This window comes from Mauremys reevesii, linkage group 1 (assembly GCF_016161935.1).
Source record: "Mauremys reevesii isolate NIE-2019 linkage group 1, ASM1616193v1, whole genome shotgun sequence".
NCBI lineage: Eukaryota > Metazoa > Chordata > Testudines > Geoemydidae > Mauremys > Mauremys reevesii.
Window position 1 is genome coordinate 262,783,185 of NC_052623.1, and position 12,357 is coordinate 262,795,541.

Sequence of the window (12,357 nt, forward strand, 5' to 3'; positions counted from 1 at the left end):
AAAGGTAGGATTTAGGTGGTTCCAAGTAGTAACAGACAGAACAAAGTGAATTACCAAGGAAAATAAAATAAAACACACAAGTGTATGCCTAATACAGTAAGAAAACCGAATACAGATAAAACCTCACCCTTAGATGTTTCAATAGGCTTCTATCACAGACTGGACGCCTTCCTAGCTGGGCACAATCCTTTCCCCTGGTACAGCCCTTGTTCCAGCTCAGGTGGCAGTTAGAGGATTTCTCATGATGGCTGCCTCATTGTTCTGTACCACCCACTTATATATCTTTTGCATAAGGTGGGAATCCTCTGTCCCTTTCTGGGTTCCCACCCCTCCTTCTCAATGGAAAAGCACCAGGTTAAAGATGGATTCCAATTCAGGTGACATGGTCACATGTCACTGCAAGACTTCATTACCCACTTGCCAGCACACACCTATACAGGAAGACTTACAAGTAAAACAGAGCCATCTACAGACAATTGTCCGGGTTAATGAGAGCCATCAAGATTCCAAACCACCATTAATAGCCCACACTTTGCATAATTACAATAGGTCCTCAGAGTTATATTTCCTATTTCTAGTTTCAGATACAAGAATGATACATTCATACAAATAGGATGAACACAGTAGATATAAGCTTTGTAATGATACCTTACAAGAGACCTTTTGCATGAAGCATATTCCAGTTGCATTATATTCATACTCATTAGCACATTTTCATAAAATCATATAGGGTGCAATGTCACAATGTGTTTTATTTAAATGGGATTTTTTTACATTTGACTGTTCCTCACTAACTCCAACCTGTACTTTACCAACTCCTTTTCTATTCTCTTTACTAGGACATAGAGTTACCCCTTTAATAAATTCATCCCTAAGGGATGTTCCCACTTGAACTGGGGGCTCCTCCACACCTGTTGGTTCCCCCCAGCCCTAAGTTTAAAAACTCCTCTCCAACTTTTTTAATTATAAGTGCCAGCAAGCTGGTTCCATTTTGGTTAAGGGGGAGTCCATCCTTATAGGCTCCTCCTTTCCCAAAGGGTTCCCCAGTTCCCAATAAGCCTATATACCTCCTCCCTACACAATTGTCTCATCCATGCCTTGATACCCAGCAGTTCTGCCTGTCTAACTGGCCCTTCGTGTGGAACTGAAAGCATTTCAGAGAATGCCTCTATGGAGGTCCTGGACTTTAATCTCTTACCTAACAGCCTAAATTTGGCCACCAGGACCTCTCTCTTACTTTCCCTATGTCATTGGTACCTACATGTACCACAATCACTGGCTCTTCCCAGATCTGCAACCATCTGGCAGGCAATTTACCATGTAGTTCTCCCAGCCATCACAAACCCAGTTGTCTATATTTCTGTTAATCAAATCCCCCATTACTATTATCTGGCTTTTCCTAGTAATTGGGGTTCCCTCCCCAGAAGGGTTATCCTCAATGCGAGGCTGTCAGACTGGGAGTGGGACCTGCTCTATTGAGTCCCTAAAAGTCTCCTCTGTGTACCTCTCCGTCTCCCTTAGCTCTTCCAGTTCAGTCACTCTGGCCACAACAGCCTGAACCATGTCTCTGAGGGCCAAGAGCTGCTTGCACTGAATGCACACATACGCCACCTGCCCACAAGGCAGGTAATTGTACATGCTGCATTGAGTGTGCTAAACTGGACAGCCCCTACCCTGCTGCAGGACTTTTGTCTGCATCATTTTTACTCTTGAAAGTTTGTTTGCTTGTTTTGGGGGGATGGATTTATTGGCCTAAGTTTACAGTATGTATGTTAGGTGTATCTGCCTCTCACACTCCCGCTCTAAATTCCCTTGCAAAACTCCCCTATTGGCTAGATCCTCTGGTCTTTTAGGAGCTGACTTTTTAAACCACTGTGCTCCCTGAGTTAGCCCTGCCCACTTGTCAATATAAGCAGAATCAGGACCTAAATAAGATGGCAAAATGCTTGACTGCTGTGCTGTCCATTGTGTGCAGCATATAACTTCAACAAACAGTAAGACTGCTTTGCTCAGAGCTTCTTTGTACAGCGGAAATGAGCGAGGGCAAGCAATTTACAAAACCGGGTATTCTGGAATCCCATTAATAAAAGCAGGCAGCTGTGCAGGAATCTTAGTCTGATTGCCCTATATGATGGAAAGCCCAAAGGTAAGACACAGTATAATTAAAGCCAACTTTGGAGGTCTGATATTTAGACATTTCAGCATTCTTGTTGCTCTGTATCACCATTACAATGAGCCTCAGCTGGGAAAAGGTTACAAGGAGACCGAATTATATGTTAGCCCATTCTGACACTGAGTATGTTTCAACCTCTGTAATTCCTGGCAAGTGGCAATACTGAATGAGGTAGGCCTTTATTCTTGGTGCCAATGCCACTCCAACATTTTCTTCTACCAAAAAAAAAAGAAAAGAAAGAAAGAAAGAGAAAGAAAAATCATAAAATTTCAATTGGCCTAAATAAAATGAAATGAAAGCTAGAGAAGGCTGTTATTGCCTAGCTTTGAAGAAATTAATACACTAGCACCTGAAAAACACAGGGACGAACTTTAGGTTCAACTCATAAAGCAGAATTTTTGCACTGCGGAAAGCATACAGATGTCCAGCTTATGCACCAGTTCTGTATGTAAGTGTTTCATTAGCCCTGCCCTTATTAATCCTCTGTTGTCTGTGCCCCTTTAGTAGAAACAACCTCATATTGAGAGTTAGCCACATGAAAAAGGTGGGAAATGCATTCTAATTTCTCATTCATAAAAATGAATGGCTCCATTTATAAGACCGTAGGATGATGTCGAAATTACAGGGAAACCAGAGTACCATGACAAGCTCAGTGAGTTCAGCACTTACTCCATTATCTCTTGAGAGCAGAGCAATGGCATGAATGATAAGCAGTTACTAAAGTCCTGGTACTGAGAGTTTTAAAGCGGAGGGCTGTGCCTCATCAGAAGTGCAAACTTAAGAGGAGATGAGAGCATTCTGAAGAATAAAGCCAAGAGAAGAGAGAAAGATGCACCAGGAACAAGAAACATTAAACCATGTCTGGACTAGAGAAATTTAGTCCACCGCAAGACTGAAAATGAGACGGACTTAGGCTTGATGATCTTGAGGCAGTGGGCTCAATTTGTACAGAAGAATAGAGGAAAACACACATAACTTACCACCAGGTGCTTCTTCCAGGAGTGCCTCTTGGGAGAGAGCACTCAGATACCTTAGAAATCAGCACATTATAAATGGATGGATGTGGATAGCAAGAGATCAGGCGGAAGAGAAGAGAAGAGTTTCTTTTTGGCTTGAGAGGATTTTTTTTTCTCTCTCTCTCTCTCCATGTAGTTGGTCAGCAACACAAAGCAACCTCTACAAGAGGAAGGATAGGCTTGAGGTTAGGCACTGGGTTTGGACTCCGGAGATCTGGATTCCATTCCTGGCTTGGCCACAGACTTTCTGTGTGACCTTAGATAAAAGAATCTCACTGTGCCTCAGATCCCTATCTATGTAACAGGATAGGTTTTTTTTCTCCACTCTTTCTCTCTCTTGTCTGTTTTGACTGTGAACTCTCCAGGGTCCAAGCACTGTCTCTCTCTATATATAGATAGCACCTCCCTGATCTCAGGTAGGGGATCTCTAGCTGTGTCTGTTCCTATAGTATAAATAATAATACTGTCTCTGAAGTCAATGAGAGTTTTTCTCTTGGCTTGGATGGGAGCAGGACCAGACACCAGTTATATTTATGATAATACAAGTGATATCATTTAGAGCAAAATTTTCAAAGGGCCTCTAGGATTTGCTTGCAGTATTTGAAAGCTCATCTGTTGCCACAAAAACACTCACACTTGCCCACCCTGCACAACGGATTATTATGCAGGGCAGGTATTACTTTTGCAAACAAGTGCAGCTGCAAATATTGAGGATACATTACCAGACACCCTAACCAACCTGTGTTTATTTAGAGGCACTTTGAAAATACGGAACTTGAAATACCTTTAGCAATGCTTCACTGTGTAATCCACATTCGTTATTAGGAGTGTGCTACTAATTTTTGAACATATTAAAATCTGACATCATGTCCATGAGGAGTCCATGGAATTCATTTTAAACAATAGCAAAAAAAAGAGCTGAAAACGTCAAATCTTGAGTGAAAGTGGATGCCAGGTTTTTTGCATGCCAAACATACAGAAAATGGCAATTCACCATTTTCATAGGCATGGGTTTTCCTGAGTGGAATTTCCATGAGAACAGTTATTCCAAATTATACTCCAGGCATTTTTTACAGAAAGATCCACTTTCCTTGCAATCATCTCTTTTTTTAACACCAAACTCAACCACAAAGCAGACCATCCATCCCCACAGCCTATACTATCTGAGTTTAATATTTATTTAATATGCTGAAATCTGCTAAGCCACTTCCCCAGTCAACCTCACCTGCCACAGGTGTGTTTCATTCCTCTCATGTGCTGAAGTAACAGCACCACCTAAAAGCTGGGTTTTGTTGAGTGGCGGGTTTGGCTTTTAAACAAGAACAAAAACGCAGCTTCTTAAATCAACCAGCATGTATATGGAAAAGCTTGAGAATGAGATTTTAATATTTCTGAACAGTTAATACAGATCTGTTAACTAGTTTTCCCCCTCACTAAACACGAAGATCCAGCATTTTCATACTCACTCCTTTGGTGGGCGGGGGGAGAGAGACGAGGAATCCTTCAGCTACATGTGTTTTCAGAAATGAGACATATTATCCTCTCCCTGCCTTCTAGGAGGGGTGTGAGAACAGCTCACTTTTCAAGTGTACTGTAGTGTTGTGTTGTCTAGTGGTCTGATCACACAGCTGGGAACCAAGCACTCCTGCATATTAACCCCAGTTCTGCCACTTACTTCCTTTGTTACCTTGAATGAGTCACTTGCAGGGCCTAATTTTCAGAAATGCTGAACACCCTCAAATCCTGTTGAAGTATGTGGGAGCAGTTGATGCTCAGCACCTCCAAAAATCAGGCACTTTAACTTTTCTGTCATATCTGTAAAATGTGGTTGATGACACTTCCCTTCTTCACAGGATTGTTGTGACTGGATTACTTAGTGCTCATGAAGTGCGAGGTAAAGCCCTAAGTAGTCGTATTACTATTAACAGAGGACAGTTTTTATGCGATACCAGTCCCAAGGCAGAACACATTAATGTCTGCAAATGAGTCACTCAAACACGTGTGGCCGTGAAATATACTGATGGTTTACACAGAACTGTGCTGGCACTTGGTGATGGAACTTCAGTGTGCATCAGAGACACAACTATAAATAAACCTCCATACCATACTGCAGAACCAGCTTTCATTCTCAACTGGGTTCTTCCAAGGACCCAGGAGTAACAAGCTTTTGAGATTGTACTTCTACATCCAAGTCACTTTCTATTGCAGTTGGCGGTTCCATTTCACCTCTGGTGAGCTGAGAACATCCTTAACTGTACACCAAACCTTGCAGCGGTTGTTAGCACGTCTCCTGTTTTAATAATCCACATTCAATAGCCTGACATTCTGCACAGCTTACAGCATGTCTCAGAAGCAGCTGACTTCCTTAAATACTGAAGCAGGGTACCTTACATAACCTTGGTGAAGGAAACACCAACATTTTCCCCTCACTGCCTTTGTTTTCGGTTGCTAATCTAGGAAACACACGTCCTTTCTATTTACTGAGAAAATAATTAATACTAACCTCGTTGTGCCTGGATCCCACTGCACCTCGCTATTAAAATGGAAACCCTTGTGCTGCAGACATGGCTAGGCTGCTAGAACACTTAAGCAACACATCGTGAGTTGCACCCATTTACTACGTGCAATTGTTTCTATGAGACCTAATAGCTCTACCATTGTTATTATAACACTGTGCACTAATATAAATGAGCCTGTAAATGGGGAGCCAGCTAAACTAAAACCATTATAATCACAGCCTGGGTTGTAAATCACAGGCTAGCGTGTTCTGCTGTGGTTTGACTGAGAGCCAGGCAATAGTCAAATAATCAAACTGCAGATGTCGGGATAGCAAATTTAAACAGTGGCAAAGAGCCAAGCAAGGGGGGGTTGGGACTTTGCACAATGCAGGAATTCCCCCTTCCCTCCTTTGTTGTTAACTGGGGTCTATGAAATAACCAGACATGTTAACCAATAATAGCATTGTTCCTTGGAAGCATGTGTGCCAGCAGGGGCTCATGGGCTCAGCCAACCCCATTCAGCGCAACACTAAATATCTGCAATAGTACTAATAATTAGCATGAGTTTCCTGGCTTCTGAAGTTCCCCCCTCCCTCCCATTGCAAATGGTGAGTTAGAGCTTCGGCCCTGAGTGAGAGGAATCCAGGTGTTTCAAAGAGTTTGAAAATGCTGGCCAGAATCCAATGTCCTTAACGTGGGCGTAAATCCAAAGGAACTTCACGGATTTCAGTGCAGCCACCCCCAAATGTATGCTCGTGTCACTGACAGCAGAATCAGGCCCTCGACTTTGAACAAAACACCCTCCTGGGTTGTTCTAACCTTCTTGCTCTGATTCCCCCTTTGCCCCATTGCTTATTTCTGTCTCTGTGCTCTTATTAATGATCACAACACCCCTGAGTAATCTAGAGTCTTTAACCACGGAGCCCAGAACACAGCTACAATTCAGCACCTAAGGCTACCCACTAATAGCCTTGTGACAATTAATTAGTGCCTTATGCTGAGGGTGGTGCCAAGCTGCACGGTGCCGCTCCCCTTCCCTCTCTGCACCCTGCCCCCAACAAGCATCAGGGGGTACTGTGCCTCAGAGATCCCTGCATCCAACCGGTTCTTTTTGGGGTGGCAATTAGCAGGGAGAAGCCCCTGTGTCTGTGAGCGCTCAGAAGCTGCATTTGGTCCCTGAGCAGTTGACACCAAGGAGGGAAGTTTCCTTGCACCCACATTCTCACAGCTGGCACATTTCTGTGCAGAAGCCAGCTATAATCTGGCCTGAATTGTGTTGTCCATTGAGAGAATAGTGATTGTCGTTGCATTGGTGTGGGATTGGGCAGTGAGAACCCTGAGGAAAGGAAGTGAAGGACCAGGAGTGGCACTGTAGGAATTATGAGTTGCATGTTCAGACAGTAAATGTGTTTAGCTGAGGACATGAGGGGGAAATTCACCCTGTGCAAAGGATCAGCACAAGGCCTTTGCAAAATTTAAGCCCAATAGGGCCTGTGCTGGATACAGTAAATATCACTTTATCTTTTTTCATCGTCTGGCAAACCCGAGAACTCACGCGCTATGTGAACCTAGCCATTACCCTCCATAACGGTCTCAGAATGTAAACGGGGATGAGGAGTCCAAGAAACCAAACAAACGGAGACTGAGACGACCAGAAGCATGAATGAAATCCATAACAAGGGGGGACCAGACTGGTGCTAAAGAAGGAAAAGTAGGCTAGAAAGGCAGAGCAGGGGAGCTACCTCCTTAGTAGGTGTTGATGGTCTTAGCACCATTAAAAGTCAGTGCATTTGAGCTGAGAATTCTTGCTATGATTGTGACTGTGGTAACAATGACAGGACACTCCTGAATGCTCGGGCTGTGTTTACTGTTTCCATAGTTGTGAGAGATGCAATATGGTTGCTTTTCACTTCCAGTCAGGAGCCAGACTCTGTATCAGTAGTATATAAACAAAGGAAGTATGTTTTCATTTGGCGAATATACAAGCCCAAGCCACTGCCCCATGACATTTGAAGTGATATTATAAGCTTCTTTTAGGAAAGTACATTTCCATTTGTTTCTCTGACAACCCAAGGCAAACAAAATGGCTGGATTTCAGTTTTCTATTTAATACACATCAGCACGCTGTCATGTGAGGTGACAGGAGGGTGGTAAAATATGAGAGCCTCCTTCATGTTACTTTAAAATGACCATGGAGGAATTTTTGTAACCATTTTGGTTTTTTTCAAATGTAACATTTAAAGGCTGTCAGTGAGTGGTAAGAGCAGTCGCTCATCAGGCACCATGGAAATGTTTTGCTGAAGCAAGTAGCAGGCACTATCGTGTAGGGGATAAAAGATTGGCCTGGCTGGAGATAGTCATGACCTGAGTTTGCCAGCTGTAGATGAAGATTTGATGGATGACAAAGTGGTTTATAATTATATTCTAGAACTCTCTCCTTCCCCAGCCCATGATGCTGACACAGCAGCAGTGAATGTGTACTGTCATTTCCCTGAAATCCCAAGATTCATGCCACCAGCAAGACAGTTTCCCCTTCCTGCTCTGGAGGTGTTTGCAGCCGAAGTGTCCTGAAGGTAACGTGAACTCTTCCCACTCCAGCTCCAAGCACAAGGACCATAGGTGTTCGGCGGCTAGGGCCAGACGGGGGCACTGCTCCCCCCACTCCAAATTTATGTCTGCTGCAGAAGTGTAATGCTTCCAGAGTGGTCCGGAGCATTGCTCCTGCATCTGCAATACAGGACAGAGCTACAGTCCAGCACTTCATAAATACCCACAATGAGTTTCCTGCCTGCCAGCTCTGCTCTGCTCCCAGCCTCCTCTCCTCCCCCCACACACAAACACCTGACAACTCTGCCTGAGACTTGCAGTCCATCTGTGGGGCAGGGCTCCCTGCCTCTGTCCCACCAGCTTTGGGCTCTGCACACTACAGCTCCCACAAGGCAAGGAGGGTGCTAGGGCTTTGCAGTGGAGAAGCAGTGATGAGTGCAAGCCAGGCCTGCTGTATCAATATCAACAGCTGCTGCTGCTGGAGGTTCAAGGGTATTGGCTTGGTCCAGTTGGTATCAATACCTTTGCAAATTGCTCCCTCCTTCCAACAGGCTCCTTCTGGACACCCAGGACTACCCCCTGCCCCTCCCATGCTCTGCTAAGTCACAGGGAGTTATTTATCCCATCCCACTCCTCAAAATAAATGCCTTATCTGCCACTCCTTTTACATGCCACAATTTACTTTGTTTGGTTTGGCACTAAATGAACTAACTAGCCCTAACCTTGGCCCTAGGAAAGAAGAATGGCTCCAACCAAATACATGGAGGTTAGCTGAAGAGAGGAAAGAGTTAAAGAAGAGAATTCATCAAGAAGGAGACAGCAGTAAAAGAGAGGTTCTCAAAAAGAACATCCAGAAGAGAGAAAAGAGAATGGACAGAAAATAAAGCAAGGGAAGCTGAGGAGATGTACAAGAAAGGGAAATTCCAAAAAGCTCTTTCAGGTATCTAAACAGCTGACATCACAATTTTCAAACTGTTTTGGCATTATGCAGGCTCAGGATGGTACAGAGGAAGGACAGAAAGCCCAGTTGGATGGAACATTTTCAGGCAGTGCTCAGCCAGTCAGATCACTAACACACATTGAGAGATGTGAAGCATTGGCTGACTTTATCCCTAGAAGTAATAGCCTTTGCTGAAGTAGCTTAGACCATAAACCAACTGAAGAGTGGGAAAGCAGTAGGCTATGATAAGATAGATGCTGAAATGTTAAAAGCTGGAGAGGAAGTGATGGTCAATTACATAGGCAGGTTGTACAGGTTGGTTGGTGGAAAGGAGAGCTGTCCTAAAGATTGGAGAAGAGGTGTTATCTGCAAAATTCCTAAAAAGAGGCACAAGCTTTTCTCTGATAGCTGGATAGGGGTGACACTTCTGTCTGTACATAGAAAAGGGTTTTGCACTGTCATTTTGAATGGGATGAAAACTGCTGAGAAGAACAGACTGGATTTCAATCTGGTAGTTCATGTTCAGACTAGATTTTCACCCTGAGAAGACTTATTGTGAGAGGCTCAAAATACCAGCGGAAGATGGTTTCTAACTTGCTTGATTTTATGAAAGCATTTGATAGCGTCCATAGAGAAGCCCCCTGGAAGCTCCTGGAACACTATGGAATTGCAGCAAAGACTGCTAATTTGATAAAAATGTGTATGATGAGTGTGGAGAGCCAGAGTGGTTTAAGATTTAAGATACCAGTGCAAGGCAATGTTGTGTGCTATCTCCACTTCTCTTCCACATTGTCATAGGCTTCCTGATGAGAAGAGCGATGGTTGTTGTCAAGGACATTAGTTCTGTGTGGGCCGCAAGACTTAGATTTTGCAGATGATATAGTCATATTGGATACCAGCTTGGATGGATGCAATGAAAAGACTCTTTATGAGCAGAAACTGCTAAAGTGGAACTTTGTATCAGTACGTAGAAGACCAAGACCAGGGAGGTAGGAGAGAAGGCTGTCAACACAGGTAGATGTGTGATTGATGGAGAAGAGCACAAATGAGTTGATGACTTCATCTGTCTTGGAAGTCCAATATCTGCTAGTGGTCAGCTCACTAATGTAGCGAAGGCAAGAATCAGTAAAGCCAGTGGATCATTTTACTGTTTGTCAAACATCTGGAAAAGTGAGAAGAAGCACCTACACACTACAATGAGAGGGTTCAACACTATTGTCCACCCCACTCTACTGTATGACTCAGAAATGTCGCAGATAGTGAATGCATACAACAGGAAGCTGAATGGATTCAACTACTGCTCATTAAGAAGAATATTGGGAATTCATTCCACCTGGAGAGAAAAGAGGGCATGGAAGACAAATGAATGACCTATCACAGGACAAGCGAAAGGATGCTACCATCATAGAGAGAACTTACGATGGAGCCAAACATCTTGCTCTGGACAGACAGCAGTGGGGAAAGTTGGTTGCCTCATGTGCCACTAGGCAGAGCAGATTCTAAGTAAGAAAATCTCAGTCTAGCTCCTTGGGACAAAAACCGCCGCTGTGGGGGTGAGTGCAGGTTGGGTTCGCTTTCCAACGCCCCACCCCCTCAGCCTCTCCTCCATACCAGGCCTGGATAGAGACAGCAACCCCCCACATACTGGGGAGTAGGGCCTGATACCCCCAAAGAGTGAGTTCTTCTCGCACACACACATGGGTGGGGACCTAACCACACTCTGTGCACCTAGCATCCTCCAACCCCCATGAAAATTATTTTCCTCGGCTGCCTCAGCTGAGGATACTGGTAAGGTGTTGTTTTAAAAAACTCATTAGCAGATTGAAACCCCTTTCCCGATTGCTCTCACCATATGAGGAGGCTGAAAGCCTCCTCCTTTCTGACCTTTCTCCTTCTTCCTTTCTTTAAAAAAATGTGTCATCTCTGAGACAGAGAGCTGCTTCCGCCTGAAACTCCTGCTAGAGCAAATACAACGTGAAAGCAGGAAACTGTGCCACTCAAAACACTTCCTGTAAATGACGACTTTGATTTACACTGACTATAGATCCTCTCTCCTGGATTCCAGATTCCAGGGGCCTTTCCTGCCTTTTCAGTCCGGCGTACCATTTTTAAAACTACCATTCTTTTGATCTCAGGCTTACAGTAAACCAGTGTTGCTCAGAGGAAACTTGTAGAGAAAATTCTACGTCCTCTGATGCATTCCTGCACTGCTTACTCGGTGAACAGAATTGTTCTGGTATGTGATTCAGCCAAGCTTTCTCTCATTGTCATCCAAAAGATAAAAACAACGCAACCTTGCATCGCTGATACATTGTGCTATGTGTGATATGAAAGACCTATTATTCTTTTGCTATATATAGGTGCTTTACTGTAATGTACATAGATTAAATCAATTCTGAAGGTCACAATGAACATTGAAGAAATTGCAAGATTGTAACAAGCAGCTTGGTGGATAATCAGAACATCCTGCTGGGAATGGTGATGACTATACATAAAGGAAATTTCCCTGTGTGGCTTATAAATTTAGTTGACTGAATTAAGCACAAAAATACTAGACAGACTCAGCTTGATTCACCACTGTGTCACTCCAACTTATTCCCATGTAACACAATAGAGTTATGCCAGCATAAAAGTGGGGTAGTACACTGGTAAATCGGTAAAGCTCAAGACTTGTTGCCATTGATTTCAGTAAGAACAAGGATTAGGTTGTATGTATACCCACCGTTGCCATACGCTAGCTGTGCAAAATGTTAATATGGCAGCTCACTCCCCTTAAAAAATTATACGCTTGAGTTTCTGGTATACAAGTTGCACCCACTTGTAATGAACTCAGATTGAGTGACGGTCCACAGATGAACTGGAAAAAAAGTCCAATATTGTTTTAGTGTATGGCACTGCCGTCATTTCAAGTCCATATATAGTGAAACTCCTCTTATTGGTATAATAATTCTGTGAAAAGAGTGACTTCATTGCAAGAGAGGACTTCTGTACTTGCTGCTATGAAAGCTGAGCTCTAAAGCTTCTGCAATAAAAATAGCATTGAAAAGACTGTTTAAGATCCCATGCTACTGACAGTACCATAGCCATTAGAGAAGGAAATGACCTGTTAGGTTCTCTGTCCGATCACCCTGTTGATGCAGGGTTACTCTCTGTGGTGTATTGTTGTGGGTGTTGGCTAGTCTA